The sequence below is a fragment of the Rhipicephalus sanguineus genome, chromosome 2 (genome assembly GCF_013339695.2).
Source record: "Rhipicephalus sanguineus isolate Rsan-2018 chromosome 2, BIME_Rsan_1.4, whole genome shotgun sequence".
Taxonomy (NCBI): Eukaryota; Metazoa; Arthropoda; class Arachnida; order Ixodida; family Ixodidae; genus Rhipicephalus; species Rhipicephalus sanguineus.
In genome coordinates this window covers 52,391,518-52,409,809 of record NC_051177.1, presented here as the reverse complement: position 1 = coordinate 52,409,809, position 18,292 = coordinate 52,391,518, and positions in this window count along the sequence as shown.

The window sequence follows — 18,292 nt, the reverse complement described above, 5'->3', positions numbered from 1 at the left end:
TTACTATCCCGCCGCTAATAAAACCCTCTTGCCACGCTCCATAGCTCTTGGATGCATAATATATGGCGAGCACACACACACAAACACTTGGACCTTTGCTTGTAGAGTAGCCATTTACTTTTGTAAAATATATAAAGGTTGCTGGGACAGGGGCGTCCCCAGATATTTTTTTATTCAATTGGTGGGAGGAGGTGATGCTCAGTCGCCCTTTATGTGTGTTCGTGCGTGTGTTTTTATGTGAGGATGTATGTATGTACATGCAATTTTGTTTTTTTAATTCAGGGGTTTTGAACTCCCCTGGCTTCGCGAGTGTACCGTAAAGTGATAATCTCTTGCCAGTCCTGGAAACCGCATAAAACGGATATACAAAACACGCAATTATATTTGCTAAAATATTTTCTTATTCAATATTTATATTTGATCCACAAAAGTTTAAGTTCACACACACATTCTCCTCGTATTCGCTTAATATGATCTCGGTGATGTTTGTATGCCTCCCAGCACAGCAGACTGTTTCGAGCATCTCATTAAAAGCATCTCAGAGCAAGCGCTCACGTATGGTGTTCCTTTTTTTTCTTTTTTTTGAAATACTGCAGTTTATTTTGCTAACTTTGAACTTCGCTTCCATATTACCATAATTTCTTTGTTCTTGTTTTCGTCGCATGTGAACACACTACTGAGAAAGACACAAGAGAAAAGAACTAAAAGCCTCATATACGCATGAGAGTTCCACGCAAAAACAAGTTATTCTTCAGGAAGTGTTTTCAACGCTTCAGTTAAAATATGAAAAATCATTGTTGTATCGCATATTAAAACAATCATTTCTGCTGTGTACCCTAAACTTCAAGTTAGCGTTTCGTAAGCTTCGTTCAGGAGCGCGAAAACATTTCGTGTAACGGAAACACGATTAGGCGGGATGCTTGAATAACGGTAAAATTATTTGGAAAGGCTGTAATTCCAAAGTGCCCAAGCAAATACGTTTTATTCGTCAATCTCAAGAGGCTTCCAATACTTCGAAGTAACATAAACTATGCAACACGCACGATTTTCTAGTTAAACATGGAAGAGGAGTTATGCACGTATTCAATGTTAATGACTCGTGAAAACTCCTAACACCTTAGATAGCATGGGTATTCATCAAATATTCCCAACACAACTAAGTTGTTACAGACTTGATATATTTAATAAACTTGCCTCGTTGGTTGCCCTTTGATTAATTACGACGAAACCTCGGCCGTTATTACCTTCCATCATAAGTGTAGGAAACCTTCTGCGTGAGTGAGTGAGTGAGTGAGTGAGTGAGTGAGTGAGTGAGTGAGTGAGTGAGTGAGTGAGTGAGTGAGTGAGTGAGTGAGTGAGTGAGTGAGTGAGTGAGTGAGTGAGTGAGTGAGTGAGTGAGTGAGTGAGTGAGTGAGTGAGTGAGTGAGTGAGTGAGTGAGTGAGTGAGTGAGTGAGTGAGTGAGTGAGTGAGTGAGTGAGTGAGTGAGTGAGTGAGTGAGTGAGTGAGTGAGTGAGTGAGCGAGCGAGCGAGCGAGCGAGCGAAAACATTTATTAGTGTAAAAATAACGCAGGTACGTTCGAAGTGCTTCACTTAAGCAAGAATCCTAACAACTGTCCCGTGTTCCTTCTTAGTCACCGTTCTTGCTGCGCTTCTGTTATCATCAACTTGGTACATACCAAGACGCCCAAATGGCATTTATCCTAAATCTGAACAGGCTTAGTGTTTTATATGCTGTTTTTGTTTAAACCAATATTTACCATTAACTCTTGAAATATTGCAGGTAGACTGCGCCTAATGTTCCCTGGAATTTCTCGATAAACAATTTTCGCGAATGATTAAAATTTTTAATGTTTTATAAAACTGCGAGAACAGGCATATTAGGTTATCGAGCGCTTCTAGACGCATTGACAGCTCGGCTGTGAAGGAAAGCCAAATGAAGTATAGGGCACTGGTTTACACATACACTAGCGACGGTTATTCACGAAGTCGTATTGAGGCCTGCATACCGCTTTCACGTGGCGCAGTTGAGATTACGGCTAGGCTGATTCTTTGTCTACATTGGAAACAATGCAATTAGATTTGAATGTTGAGTAATTTCAATCAAAACGTACGCACTTAGTTAATCAGCGCCTGATCGCGCGCAATGACTTCACATGTTGCTGTCACTTATGTACACCATTAAAATAAATCTAAGAAATAGTGGCAGGACGCGTTTCATTTCTGTTTCCTGATTTTAACTGTAACCTAATTTCTGAGCCCTCTTGCTGTAGTAACATTTTAACACAAATTTCCAACATGCCTCTTTAAATAAATTTCACTGGTGCAATTCGACCACAGGTCGCTTTATTATTTTATACGCCGTTTAACAACGTAAGGAAGGAAGGAAGGAACAAGCTGAAAGACAGAAAGGTTATCATCTTTTATCTTCCTTAACCCCCCCCCCCTAGAAAAAGGTAGCCAGCCGGTTCATCGTCGTAAGAGGCGCGTTTGAACTATCGCGCTGAAAGGCGGGTTTTAACGGTGTTAATACTGATATAAAAAGGTAGAAACATTACTGCGTTATCCACCGAAGCCACAGCACCCTAAAACAGAGCTAAAGCTCGCCTCTAAGAAGGCCATTAGAAGACAACTACACTATATAAGAACAAAAAAGGCAACCAGGTGCTAGAGATTCTGATGCTTTTTGAAAAAGGTCTTCAAGTAGTTGCTTCAATGATTATATCTATCATCTTCTATCGTATCCTCATATGTTCATACCATGTCTATCTATCTTATCTTCCCACATGAAAATGGGACGTGAATTCCCAGCTGGAAATCGGGTTTCCAGCCTGGTTTTCAGCTGGAAACGGCTCTTCAGGCTGGGAATTTTCCATTCCCAGCTGGAAATGGTATTTCCAGCAGGGAATGAAACCCATTACAGGCTGGAAATGGTATTTCCAGCATGGATATGGAAATAATTCCCGACTGGAAAGCCATTTCCAGCTTGAAGTTTCCTGTTCCAGTTAGGAAGTTATATTTCAAGCTGGAAATTTTTCCAGCTTCAGTTGGGAAATAATTTGCTCATCATGAAATTTTCCTGTTTGAGCGAGGAAGTGGTATAGTTGACAAAAGGAATTACAGCTGCCCAAAGATTGATCTTCATAAAAGTGACAGCAGATTAAGTGTATAATGCAAACCATGCATTTAGACATGACTTAGAACAGTGGTTCTCAAATGGGGATCCGCGAGGTCATTATGGGGGGGGTCTGCAAAACCTAAGCTTGCAAAAAAAAAAAAGTTTTTTGAGGGCACACTATGTCCCGTGACAGCGGCCCCTTCTGCTTTTTGGTATGCTTCACCGCATAACATTTTTGCATTGCGACGTAGCTGACCTATGTTTCTCCCTCATGAGGTGGCTGTAAAGTTTTTGTTGCAGTTTTCTGCGACATATGCGAGCATGATTTTTCCAGGCTTGCATATTTGAAAAGCAAACATCGCGATGAAGAGGTTGAATGTGGCTGCAGGCTACACAACTTATTGAAACATTCTTTGCCACGTAGAAATAAAAGGCACCTATTTCACACGCTGCATATTGCGTATAAGCTCCCCCCCCCCTCTCCCATTGACTCATTTTGCAACCGTGATCTTCCGCGCCCCGTACGGCTGGGTTGCAAAATAATTAAAAAAATATATATGGCTGGGTAAAACGAACTTTTATTTGACCTTTTCAGTAGTCGTGCTGGTCGTGCGCACGGTCGACACGGCATTACAACCAGGTGCTTGTTCAGTTGCTCATTGAGCCGTTGCGCCAATAGCTAGTGTTTGAACTAGTAGTTACTTCCTTGTGAAAAGGAGCCTTATTTTCAACATTCGCCATGGACTGTCACGATCGAATAGCAGTGAACTTTGCTAACTTGCTCTGTCCGACGCCGCGGCCATGAAAAACGCCGCACTGCCGCGATGTTTGTTGGCATTTCAGTAGCTCTATTCTCGTATCATTTCTCGGTGACTTATGACGTTAATGCTAAATAATAACCTACTCTGTATTGTAAATACGGCATACAAAAATTGCATTCCTTTTTTAAGGTTAATATTATTAAAGACAGCGGTCCAATAGACCGCATAAATTATTACGTCGCCGCAGTCGGCACATGGCAGCCAGTCGTGGCGATATCTGTACGTGTGTGTGCTCGGTGTTCGCTAGTCTAGGGTGTTTCCTTGATGGATATTTGTGTGACAGTTACATGGAATAGTTATTTTTGGTCAGGTTTATCTCTGGAAAGTGTTACGAGTGATGACCAGCATGTTCGAGCGGTTTTCATTGCCGTACTGCGTGCGATGTCTTGGATACACCAGCGTTGATCAAGGGACAGCGATTTTCTCAGCCCTCATTGTTCCATTTGGAGGTAAGTTGCACTTATATATTTCAAGTGTAAGTGAACATTTGTCCCGACTGTTTGTGGGCTTCGTTATCACGGTGTCATGTTACCCGGCTGTGTGTAATGTTTATATATGCGCGAAGTACACTACAGGCCGGTTTGCGTAAGCAGCCTTTGTCTCCGATGGCCCTGTGCCGTGCAATGCTTGTACCTAATGGTGCGCATGCGTCTATGCAACAAACGTCAATAATTACATATGTTCGAGTGAATTCATTGGACGTCTATTCGGAGTAGTTGAAGGTCGATATAAATAATCGTTACATAGCACCTAGAGTATAAACCGCAGTGCTCATCAGATCTTGTTCACCTTTGCTTTTTACATTGCATTGATTGTGTGTTGTGGTACTGTTTTTGAAAGCGGTATTGATGCTGTTCATGTGATTTGGTAAAACTACACGTTTGCTAGAATTGCGTTTTATGGGTCATTGTGGCTTTGATGTTCCCTCACTATGTATAAATATTCTTTTCAGGTGGTGTACAAGGACTCATTCCACATCTCAAGATATGTTCCAATACTTGCTACAAGCGCTTAAATAAATGCTGTTAAATTTCACCACCATGTTCTTTGACTGTGTGCAGTTCACTGGATGAACAGGTCCTGTAGGAACCGTGCTAAGACGCATGCGATAGCAGCGAGGTGAAATCTGGAAATTCTTCCATTTCCAGCTGGGTATGAAGAATTGCAACTGGAAATTTTGCCATTTCCTGCTAGAAATATTTGCTGGAAATATTTCCATTACCAACTGGAAATATTTCCATTCCCAGCTGGGTTATGGAACCTGGAAATTTTTCCAGCCAGATTATTTCCCAGCTGCAGCCTTTCTGCTTTCCAGCTAGATTATGGAACTGGAAATGTAATCCAGCTGGATTTTTTACCAGCTCCTTTCCCAGCTGGAAAAAGGTCCAGCTGGGCAAAATTTCCGGTTCCATAATCCAGCTGGAAGTAAAAACTTTTTCACGTGGGTTCAAGGGATTATAACGGTAAAAGCGTACATTTTGACAGTTGGTGTGAGCCAACCATCGCTCTAATATCTGGATCACACGAACAAGTACAACAACCTTTCTTTTTTTTTATTTTCCCGTCGCTTTGTAAATGAGATATGAATTATTAGAATGGAAGTTCCCTCTGACTACAACATCACTCCGTTATTGTGTAGAATAGCACTGCTTCTTTTAAAGACACTCCTATATTCTCTTGGGCTTGAACGACGGTGCCATCTTTCGGTGCCAGAAGGAACGCAGTCGCGCACGAGAATGTGGCAGCCGAGCACCACGTGGCGTGAATCCGCATTGATCGCGCTTACTGAAATACTTGCACCACAGATGGCGACTCCAGCGCGTTATCGGCGTGAAGTGAATTTACTCAAATTGTGACTATGCTTTTCGCGGTTCGACCGTAATTTTAGCTGCTGGAGCATGCGATATTACGTTTGCCTCGTCAAATTTGCAGGGCACGTCGTTTTATTAAAGGTTACCTGCTCGCGGGATCGAATCCCGGCTGCGGCGGCCACATTTTCGATGGATGAGAAAATGCTAGAGGCCCGTGTATTTAAATTTAGGTGCACGTTAAAGAACCCCAGGTGGTCGAAATTTCGGGAGCCCTCCACTACGGCGTCTTTCATAATCATTTAATGGTTTTGGGACATAGAACCCTAACAATTATTATTTTAAGGCGACAACCACAACAATTATTATTTGAAGGCGAAAGCCTTAGATGCCTCTACAATCGCGAAAATTGATCTTAGGCGTCCCGCGTCGGCGGCGTCAACACGAGTGACGCAAAAAATCATCACGTGATGACGTGTCTACATGACGTCATCTTCACGTCACAGATCGCCACATCTTATGACGTCATCATGACGTCGCAAATTTTGAGGCAGTGCGAAACCACTCTAGCTGCACAAAGCTGTCGGAGCCAGGATGGCGGGGCAGGATCAATACTCTGAATGAGAAGAAAACGAAGATAGCTTTTGCTTTCGAGTAGTCTTTGGTGACCGACTAAGGGACCCTTTGACATTTATTTAAAAGTTACATTCATTCGTCTGAGCACATTGGGCCCTGTGCAAGCTTATTGAGGAGCTTACCTTTGAGGCTCAGCTAGCAGACGAAAGCCAAGTTGGTCGACAAATGTAATACGGCACTAGAACTCATGAAAACTCGATATTTGTCGCAGGAAATACATCGGAAGACAGCTGTTTGGCGTCATTTGATAATGCGATCACGGTAAACGTGAAATGCACGCGTATCGTAGCAGTAATATGAGTACGGATTACACTGCTCACTTATATTCTTTAAGCGATGATCCCCGTTAACGCTGACGTCCAGATGAAAAAAGGAAGGAAGGAAGGAAGGAAGGAAGGAAGGAAGGAAGGAAGGAAGGAAGGAAGGAAGGAAGGAAGGAAGGAAGGAAGGAAGGAAGGAAGGAAGGAAGGAAGGAAGGAAGGAAGGAAGGAAGGAAGGAAGGAATAAACAGGCGGAAGCACTGATGGCCGGCAGCTGGTCGCGCTTAGCTGCTGGTCACGCCAGGGCAAAAAAAAAGAAAAGAAAAACTAATTAACGCGCGTTCGTGTACGTAGCCACGGTAGTGCATGATTCTACCGTAAATTAAGGTATAACTGCCGGGGCGGACTATCCAAGGTTAAAAGGGTTCAAATGAACCGGGCCTTCCGGGCTTGGGGGGCCCCCGAGGGCTCAAAAAGATGGCAGGCTTGAAGGTATGGTTTGAAAAAGTTTAAGCCTCCAGCTAATTTCCTCTGACTAAAACACAGATTATCAATTTTTGTAATGAATGCTGTCAAAAGGCTGTTCCTTGCATAATGTGCGTAATCCTGAAGTCAGCTTTCAGTTCTTCAGCCTGAGGTAAAGACTTTGCACCCGCCCAAAACCATGCATCGTGTAGAGTGACGGAGCTGGCCCTGCTGATGGACACAGAGCAGCTAGTGTCCAACAGTTTCAGAACGCGCAATGCGGAGGCGCATAGAGCGCGGTTTTTGTTTGAAATGTCATTTAATACACTGAAAAAAAAATAACCGGAAGTAATCTGACGCAAAGGTTTTTGTGCCAGGTATATTATGCGTTCGTGATAGTGTAAACAACGCCCAACGCCTCCAGGGAATTGACCTCGTGAAAAGCATCCTTCTGATCTGGCTGGAGTGGGTGCCAGCCAGATCAGAAACACATACGAAACTTAGACTGCACTTCTAACGGTCGTATTTATTTCTTCATATCGCCTTCTTCTCGCGCAGTTTACCCTTCTTTCAGTATGAACCAACTAGCCTGAAATATCTTAATGCTCTCGATGTGTCTTCGTCTCCTGGTATAGTTCACTTCCGACGACAATCTCTCAACGTGCTCTGTGAGAAAGTAGACGTCCACACGATGTTCATGAACATTCCGGCGATTCTTCGAGTAAATACGGCATTTGTTCTCTATAGCGAATTCTAAAAAGCATTCAGGTCCTTAAAAGGGCACTTAAGGCAAATGTCAAGTCGATGTTGACTGCTGTAATAAACGCTCCGGAAACCTCGTAGTGCTTGTTTCGTGCCAAGACAATGCTTATTTTGAAAGAAAATCCCGTTATGTGGTCCGCGCAGCGTTAAAGCACTTCAAATCACCCGCCTCAAAAGGCCTCCTGACGTAGATTTTGCCTTGCCCAGTGTTGCCCGCTTTTAGTGCCCGGCAGCCGACGCTGCGGTTTCTGCTCTTAAGGGAACTTTACAAGCGTTGCCCAAGTTGCGGTTGATCTCGTAATCCTCTGCACGAAATTGCAGCGAGCACACACGCAAATTTCTTGGTTTTTAACACACTCTCGTAGAGGCGCGGCACTCAGCCACTTCGGCGTGGGTTTATTTGCGACACCCATTGGAAAGTCACGTCGGTTTCTTTGCTGCAGCTGCTTTTGCTCAAGCGGCGCCCTGCGGTGCATTGATCCGGCAACGTAAGAGGGACGCGGCATTTTGTCGAACTTTCTTGTTCGAGTGAATTTCATGAGTGCATAGCACACGCAACAGTACGCGATAACGAAACTACCTCTGAGACGCGACCGCGTGAGCGAACAGGAGCCCGGCGAAAACGGAACATTTAGATGCGCTGTTCTCCTTGGTAACGCCAAGTTCTTTTTTCCATGAGTGAAACAGAAACGCATAAGCAGCAGTTTATTATGTCCCGCAAATGTACAGAATGTTATTTTTTTATTACAGGTAGTTTGAGCGCTAGTGATTAATTGTACTCGGGACTCTTGACGTCATCGCAATCATTCCAAAATACCCCACTGGTGTACGACAGCGGAGGACGACAGCGGCTTCCTCGGAGTTCTCACTGCAACTGACTTGATCGCACGACAACACGAGGACGCCGAGATTCGCGCAATCATCGACAATCTAGAAGGACGCAACACTCCCGTACCACGACACCTTTCTCGCAATCTCGTGTCATTCTGTCTGCGCAGTGGTGTCTTGTACAAGAAAAAGCCGACAGATCCCACGCATTGTGGGAATCGATGTAATGCGAAGCAGCCAGCAAAGAGCTGCATACATCGTCTTGTATGTCATTCAGGAAAATGCGTGTCATGGTTTTCATGTTAACTCCTATTATTTATGTTCGTCACACAGTAACGTCGCGCAATACCAACTTGGGGGTCGATCAACCTAGAGAAACGGCCGCCAGGGCACCATGAGCGTGGCACGTAAGTCATGCTGTACATGACATGTGTGTCATGACTTTCATGTTAACTCGTGTTATTTATGTTCGTCACACAGTCACGTCGCAAGATACCAATTTTGGTATATATCAAGCTAGTGAAACGGCCGCCAGCGCACCATGAGCGTGGTACGTAAGTCATGCTGTACATGACACGCGTGTCATGATTTTCATGTTAACTCATGTTTTTATGTTTGTCACACAGTCACGTCGCGCAAGACCAAATCCGGGGTAGATCAAGCTAGCGAAACGGCCACCAGCGCGCCATGAGCGTGGCACGTAAGTCATGCTGTACATGACATGCGTGTCATGATTTTCATGATAACTCGTGTTATTTATGTTCGTCACACGGACACGTCGCAAGATACCAATTTTGGTGTATATCAATCTAGCGAAACGGCCGCCAGCGCCCCATGAACGTGGCACGTAAGTCCTGCTGTACATGACATGCGTGTCATGATTTTCATGATAACTCGTGTTATTTATGTTCGTCACACGGTCACGTCGCAAGAAATCCATTTTGGTGTATATCAATCTAGCGAAACGGCCGCCAGCGCCCCATGAGCGTGGCACGTAAGTCATGCTGTACATGACATGCGTGTCATGATTTTCATGATAACTCGTGGTATTTATGTTCGTCACACGGTCACGTCACAAGATACCAATTTTGGTGTATATCAATCTAGCGAAACGGCCGCCAGCGCCCCTTGAGCGTGGCATGTAAGTCATGCTGTACATGGCATGAGTGTCATTATTTTCATGTTAACTCGTGTTATTTATGTTCGTCACGCGGTCACGTCGTTAGAGACCAATATTGGTGTATATCAAGCTAGCGAAGCGGCCGCCAGCGCACCATGAGCGTGGTACGTAAGTCATGCTGTACATGACACGCGTGTCATGATTTTCATGTTAACTCATGTTTTTATGTTTGTCACACAGTCACGTCGCGCAAGACCAAATCCGGGGTAGATCAAGCTAGCGAAACGGCCACCAGCGCGCCATGAGCGTGGCACGTAAGTCATGCTGTACATGACATGCGTGTCATGATTTTCATGATAACTCGTGTTATTTATGTTCGTCACTCGGTCACGTCGCAGGATACCAATTTTGGTGTATATCAATCTAGCGAAACGGCCGCCAGCGCCCCATGAGCGTGGCACGTAAGTCCTGCTGTACATGACATGCGTGTCATGATTTTCATGATAACTCGTGTTATTTATGTTCGTCACACGGTCACGTCGGAAGAGACCAATATTGGTGTATATCAAGCTGGCGAAACGGCCGCTAGCGCCCCGTGAACGTGGCACGTAAGTCATGCTGTACATGACATGCGTGTCATGATTTTCATGATAACTCGTGTTATTTATGTTCGTCACACGGTCACGTCGCAAGAAATCCATTTTGGTGTATATCAATCTAGCGAAACGGCCGCCAGCGCCCCATGAGCGTGGCACGTAAGTCATGCTGTACATGACATGTGCTTTGTGATTTTCATGATAACTCGTGTTATTTACGTTCGTCACACGGTCACGTCGCAAGATACCAATTTCGGTGCATATCAATCTAGCGAAACGGCCGCCAGCGCCCCATGAGCGTGGCACGTAAGTCATGCTGTACATGACATGCGTGTCATGATTTTCATGATAACTCGTGTTATTTATGTTCGTCACACGGTCACGTCGCAAGATACCAATTTTGGTGTATATCAATCTAGCGAAACGGTCGCCAGTGCCCCTTGAGCGTGGCATGTAAGTCATGCTGTACATGACATGCGTGTCATTATTTTCATGTTAACTCGTGTTATTTATGTTCGTCACGCGGTCACGTCGTTAGAGACCAATATTGGTGTATATCAAATAGCGAAGCGGCCGCCAGCGCACCATGAGCGTGGTACGTAAGTCATGCTGTACATGACACGCGTGTCATGATTTTCATGTTAACTCATGTTTTTATGTTTGTCACACAGTCACGTCGCGCAAGACCAAATCCGGGGTAGATCAAGCTAGCGAAACGGCCACCAGCGCGCCATGAGCGTGGCACGTAAGTCATGCTGTACATGACATGCGTGTCATGATTTTCATGATAACTCGTGTTATTTATGTTCGTCACACGGTCACGTCGCAGGATACCAATTCTGGTTATATCAATCTAGCGAAACGGCCGCCAGCGCCCCATGAGCGTGGCACGTAAGTCATGCTGTACATGACATGCGTGTCATGATTTTTATGATAACTCGTGTTATTTATGTTCGTCACACGTACACGTCGCAAGATACCAATTTTGGTGTATATCAATCTAGCGAAACGGCCGCCAGCGCCCCATGAGCGTGGCACGTAAGTCCTGCTGTACATGACATGCGTGTCATGATTTTCATGATAACTCGTGTCATTTATGTTCGTCACACGGTCACGTCGGAAGAGACCAATATTGGTGTATATCAAGCTGGCGAAACGGCCGCCAGCGCCCCGTGAGCGTGGCACGTAAGTCATGCTGTACATGACATGCCTGTCATGATTTTCATGATAACTCGTGTTATTTATGTTCGTCACACGGTCACGTCGCAAGGAATACATTTTGGTTTATATCAATCTAGCGAAACGGCCGCCAGCGCCCCATGAGCGTGGCACGTAAGTCATGCTGTACATGACATGTGCGTTATGATTTTCATGATAACTCGTGTTATTTACGTTCGTCACACGGTCACGTCGCAAGATACCAATTTCGGTGCATATCAATCTAGCGAAACGGCCGCCAGCGCCCCATGAGCGTGGCACGTGTCATGCTGTACATGACATGCGTGTCATGATTTTCATGATAACTCGTGTTATTTATGTTCGTCACACGGTCACGTCGCAGGATACCAATTTTGGTGTATATCAATCTAGCGAAACGGCCGCCAGCGCCCCATGAGCGTGGCACGTAAGTCATGCTGTACATGACATGCGTGTCATGATTTTCATGATAACTCGTGTTATTTATGTTCGTCACACGGTCACGTCGGAAGAGACCAATATTGGTGTATATCAAGATGGCGAAACGGCCGCCAGCGCCCCGTGAGCGTGGCACGTAAGTCATGCTGTACATGACATGCGTGTCATGATTTTCATGATAACTCGTGTTATTTATGTTCGTCACACGGTCACATCGCAAGAAATCCATTTTGGTGTATATCAATCTAGCGAAACGGCCGCCAGCGCCCCATGAGCGTGGCACGTAAGTCATGCTGTACATGACATGTGCGTTACGATTTTCATGATAACTCGTGTTATTTATGTTCGTCACACGGTCACGTCGCAAGATACCAATTTCGGTGCATATCAATCTAGCGAAACGGCCGCCAGCGCCCCATGAGCGTGGCACGTAAGTCATGCTGTACATGACATGCGTGTCATGATTTTCATGAGAACTCGTGTTATTTAGGTTCGTCACACGGTCACGTCGGAAGAGACCAATATTGGTGTATATCAATCTAGCGAAACGGCCGCCAGCACCCCATGAGCGTGGCACGTAAGTCATGCTGTACATGACATGCGTGTCATGATTTTCATGATAACTCGTGTTATTTATGTTCGTCACACGGTCACATCGCAAGATGCCAATTTTGGTGTATATAAAGCTAGCGAAACGGCCGCCAGCGCACCATGAGCGTGGCACGTAAGTCTTGCTGTACATGACATGCGTGTCACGATTTTCATGTTAACTCGTGTTACTTATGTTCGTCACACAGTCACGTCACAAGATACCAATTTTGGTGTATATCAAGCTAGCGAAACGGCCGCCTGCGCACCATGAGCGTAGCATGTAAATCATGCTGTACATGACATTCGTGTCATGATTTTCATGTTATGACTTGTCATTTATGTTCGTCATACAGTCATGTCACGCCATACCAGTTTTGGTGCACATTCGATTAACCAAGCGACCAGGAGAGCACGAAGTCGTAGGCGGCTAGATAGATAGATAGATAGATAGATAGATAGATAGATAGATAGATAGATAGATAGATAGATAGATAGATAGATAGATAGATAGATAGATAGATAGATAGATAGATAGATAGATAGATAGATAGATAGATAGATAGATAGATAGATAGATAGATAGATAGATAGATAGATAGATAGATAGATAGATAGATAGATAGATAGATAGATAGATAGATAGATAGATAGATAGATAGATAGATAGATAGATAGATAGATACGGTCAAAGTCGCAGAAGTTCGCTAAGAAATGCTTCGCATTTAAAACTTGAACGGCAACGGGAAAGCCTACCTGTTAGTCGTCCCTTCTGACATGCGAGACGACATTCTTCTTGCCTGCCATGACGAGCCTACATCCGGCCACTTAGGTTCTTCACGAACCCTCGCCTGAGTTAAACAGGCGTACTACTGGCCCAAACTTCCTGCATACGTGAAGCGCTACGTAAAAAGCTGCCGTGAGTGCCAACGCCGCAAATCTCCGCCACTGAAGCCTGCAGGCCTGCTGCAACCCATCACACCACCTAGGGCGCCGTTCGATCGAATAGGAATGGATTTACTGGGGCCATTTCCGCTGTCATCTGCCGGTAACAAGTGGATCGTCGTGGCGACAGATTACCTAACGAGATACGCCGAGACAAGGGCCCTACAACGAGCTACGGCTTAGGATGTTGCCCACTTTTTCATCGACCAGATCGTTCTTCGGCATGGCGCCCCGTCGTGCGTGATCACTGATAGAGGAACAGCTTTCACGGCCCAGCTTATTGATGACGTTTTCAAATTCAGCTACGCGAACCACCGCAAGACGACGGCGTATCATCCGCAGACTAACGGCTTGACGGAACGACTGAACAAAACCATCGCCGACATGTTATCCATGTATGTGGACGTTCAGCACAAGACGTGGGATCAGGCCCTGCCGTACGTAACATTTGCGTACAACACTGCCATCCAGGAAACAACAGGATTCACGCCGTTCCGTCTCGTCTACGGGCGTGAGGTACAAGCCATGCTGGACGCTATGCTGCCACACGACTACGACGCTTCGCTTACACCTGAAGCTGAGCAGCTTACTCAATACGCCGAAGAAGCTCGCCAGTTGGCACGACTCCACATCACGCAACAGCAAACTGCAGATGCCCGTCGCTATAATCTTCGCCATCGACACGTCGAATACCACCCGGGAGATCAAGTTTGGGTATGGACTCCGGTTCACCGGTTGTCCGAAAAGCTCCTGAGTCGCTACTTTGGACCATACAAAGTGGTGCGTCGCATGAGTGATGTGAATTATGAGGTTGTCCCAGATGGAACCATGTCACCCCAACGTCGAAAGCACTACCCAGAGATTGTTCACGTTCTACGACTCAAGCCGTACTTCACGCGTTAGTGCCACTGTGCCTCGGCCTTCTCATTTTTTTTTTTTTTTTTTACGAAGTGCCCACACTGTGCCCGTTTGGTCATTTCTGCTTATGCATGTCCGCTTGCACGAGCATGGGGGTGATGCTTTTTTTTTCAGTGGGGGAATAATGCCACCTGGATGATGAACTGCGGCGAGCACGAGCCCGCGTCGAGCAAAAGCAAACGAAGAAGTCGTTTGGGACAGCGTGCGCTCTTGCTCAGTCTTTGTTGGTTTTGGCGCGGCCATATTATTAGACCTGCGTCAGTCTTTCTGCCAGCGTGGTATTTCTTGCCCGGGGACCTCCTTTTCGCACGTGACAATATGAATAACGTGAAAATCCGGTCGCGTACGTCATCAAACCCTTTCCTCCAGACACGTGTGGCACATACCCTAGACCACAGGCCACAGTGAGTGGGTATGCGCCACAGGTGATTCACAGTTGGTCTTCCTAGGTTCGGCGAGAACAAACATCAGAAATTTAAATGCGATAGCATTAAGAAAAACCGGCATCGGCAGTGTGTACCCGACGAATACAAAGAATACAAATCACGATTCCAGCAGGAATCGAAACCAAGCATTCTACTACAGAACCAGGTATTCTACTACAGAGCCACGCCGTGTCTTGAAACTGCTTTGGAAAAAGACCCTATGCAGGCGTTATGTTGGTGCAGCGTCAATTGTGCTTGCAGTGCTGATAGCTAATTTTATAACAAAGGAATAAACATTGCATATTTATCCTATATATATCATACAGGCGTCATGCCAGGCTAACGTCAAGCATGGTTCCAGTGTTGCCTCCGCTTTTACAGAAGTCTAATAAACCTTACATATTTATTGCTATGATTCAACAAGCTATATTCAAGCGTTGCTCTACCCCGGAGGAATACGCTAACGAAAGTTACCTATGATATTCACATCCTCGCACCGTAAAGTGCACTTCGTTTCGATAATACTGACGTCAGTGCTCTAAACTGAGTGCGGAAGTTATGTCATACCATAGGTTACCCTTTTAACGCCCGTGTATTCGAGGTGCCTGGTAAAGCCGCGGTGGGCACAGAGCTACTGAGATAGACAAAAAAAAACATGGTTGATCCCTCCGTCATAGGAATCGGAATAACACGAAAGTAAAGCGTGCCCTTACATAAGTAACTGAATGTTTACTGTACACTGATATCAGAGAGTTGGCACAATGTATATTGATGTCTGGCAGCTAATGACACCGTTTAACGTGTATGCATCCGCTTTGATGATCGACGGTACATCTCCATCCCGACGACTAACGTCCATGTTAAATGATTAAACAAACCCTTGTGGTAGCTGTAGTAGTCACAACAAGGACTTTTCTCGGGGGGAGCACGTGAGCGGGAAACGCGGTGTCACAGCCAGGTGTGGCAGACGCGCGTCACAGAGCTATTTTTGGTTTGGGTTAACGTGATGCTATGAGCGAGCCCGACGCTTTTACCACGCTTGGGCCAATGTCGCCACCTCGCGGTGTGTTAAGGCATTGACAAAATTGAACTTCTATTGAAAACGCGCCGAATGGGACGGACGTGTAACGCGTTGCAGGTGTTAATCGCGGAGGTCATAGTAATGACGAATTACTTTACCTTACCGCTCCCAGAGGGCAACACCACCCCGCCGACCGGGAGAGGGGGTAGATATAAAAGGCGTGTTTGTAAAGCCTCTAGAGTCTGTGACGTACTGCAGCGTACTATCAAAAAAGATTTCCCCTTAGACCCCCCTGGAATTCGATATCTCTCTGTCGAAAGTGATGACGGGATACCTTTTGATCTGGTAATGTTGATTACACTCCACAGCATATGAAAGTGCAGGATGGCCATACGGCACGCTGATGTGGACGCCCGTCCGGCGCGTCAATACTTCAAAGAGATTGTAACCCGTTTTGTTGAAGAACAAAAACTTCTTGAAGATGTTCCTGATTGGTTAGATCGCGTAGAGCTTCTTTTACAAATGAAGGAGGTTTAGAGCGTCCTCATTAGTCCCAGTATGGCCTTTCCTTTTTTTCCTGTCGGTCCCTCTCCCTTTTTACGCAACCAGTGTTTGTACTGTAAATAGCGTTTCTTCCTGTGCTTGTTTCTTGTCAAAAGCAGGCAATAAAGAAAAAAAGACAAGACCGTGGCGCAGTGGATAGCGTGCCCGGCATGTGTTATTGCGGATCGTGCGGTTGCGGGTTCGATGCCCGGTGACGGAACCTTTTTTTTTCTTTGCCATCTGATTGTGTACCTTTTTGCGACGTTATTTCCGTGACGGAAATACGTCATTGAAATCTTGGTGGACCCCGGCATAAAACACTTTCGTGTTAAAAAAAAACAGCATAAGAACCTACTCACTGATTGATTCCCACACGGTGTGGGATCTGCCGAATTTCTTTTTGTTGTTGCTTAAAGGAAGCCCGCGAAATATGAAATCAAATGACTGCGCTTATGCGCTATCGTACTGCCGCATTCTCAACCGTGCTTTGAGCATAAGAACCAGGCGCGCGGCATATGCTTGTCAAAGACGGCGATATGTCTTTTCCACGTGCCGCCGTGGAAGGCGCTGACACCCTGTGAAGCCGATGCCTACAGCCGCGGCCACTCAAATCGCCACGGCCCGTGCGCTCGGTTCTTGCCCAAACTGTGAGCAGAGCGGAGGCTTTTGTTGAGCACTAGTCCTAGCGAACTTCCGCAACGTAACCACAAACTATGTGTCATTTCCTTCCGTTGGAAAACTTCACCTATAGGCATCGACTGATTTTGCGAAAGGGGTCAAATCTAGTCGTGTTCGTTCGCCCCCCCCCCCCCCCCCTCACCCCCAGACTCCACCGAATAATCCTTTGCTTGCTCAGCAGCGAGGAAACTATCGTACATATCTTGTGTCAGTGTCCTCAATACATATCGCAGAGCTCTCAGCACCGTTTGCGCGCCTCGATGACCAGCCGCTTTCTGAGCAATCCATTCTGGAACACCGGACAGCTCGAGCTTCACACCAGGAAGCCAAGATGTTCACTAGGGTAGCTGCATGGGCTTGTTGGTGCGACATGACACAGGGTAATTGCGCAGAAGACGAAGGCAGGGAAGAGGCCTGACACACACTAGCGTTGTGCACACACAGCGCTCGCGTGTGTCAAGCCTCTTCTCTGTCTTCGTCTTTCGCGCAATTACCCTGTGTCAAGCGACGTTTCTGCAAGCGACCCGCTTTGTTGAACGATTATGACTTTCGTGTGTGTGTGTGTGTGTGTGTGTGTGTGTGTGTGTGTGTGTGTGTGTGTGTGTGTGTGTGTGTGTGTGTGTGTGTGTGTGTGTGTGTGTGTGTGTGTGTGTGTGTGTGTGTGTGTGTGTGTGTGTGTGTGTGTGTGTGTGTGTGTGTGTGTGTGTGTGTGTGTGTGTGTTTGTGTGTGTGGGTGCGTGCGTGCGTGCGTGCATGCGGGCGGGCGGGCGCGCGCGCGCCTGCCTGCCTCCCTCTCTCGTTCTTATATTCCTTACTTATCTGTCTACCCTTATTACCCCTTCCCCAGTGCAGGGTAGCAAGCCGGATGTTAACGTCCCTGCCTTTTTGCGCTAAATCCCGCTCTCTCTCTCTCTCCCTCTTTCTGTACAAAGCAGAATTTCCTGGTTGACAGTGATCTGACAATTACTTTGTCGATAGTTGTTTATACGCAAATGTAATTTCATGAATTTTCCGAGTTTGTATTATACTTGAATTTATTGGGCTCTTATAAACTCATTTAATTTTTGGTGCATGTCCTACAAACCCGTTCTCTTTTTTTTTCACTTCGTTACGGTCATCTCGCAGGG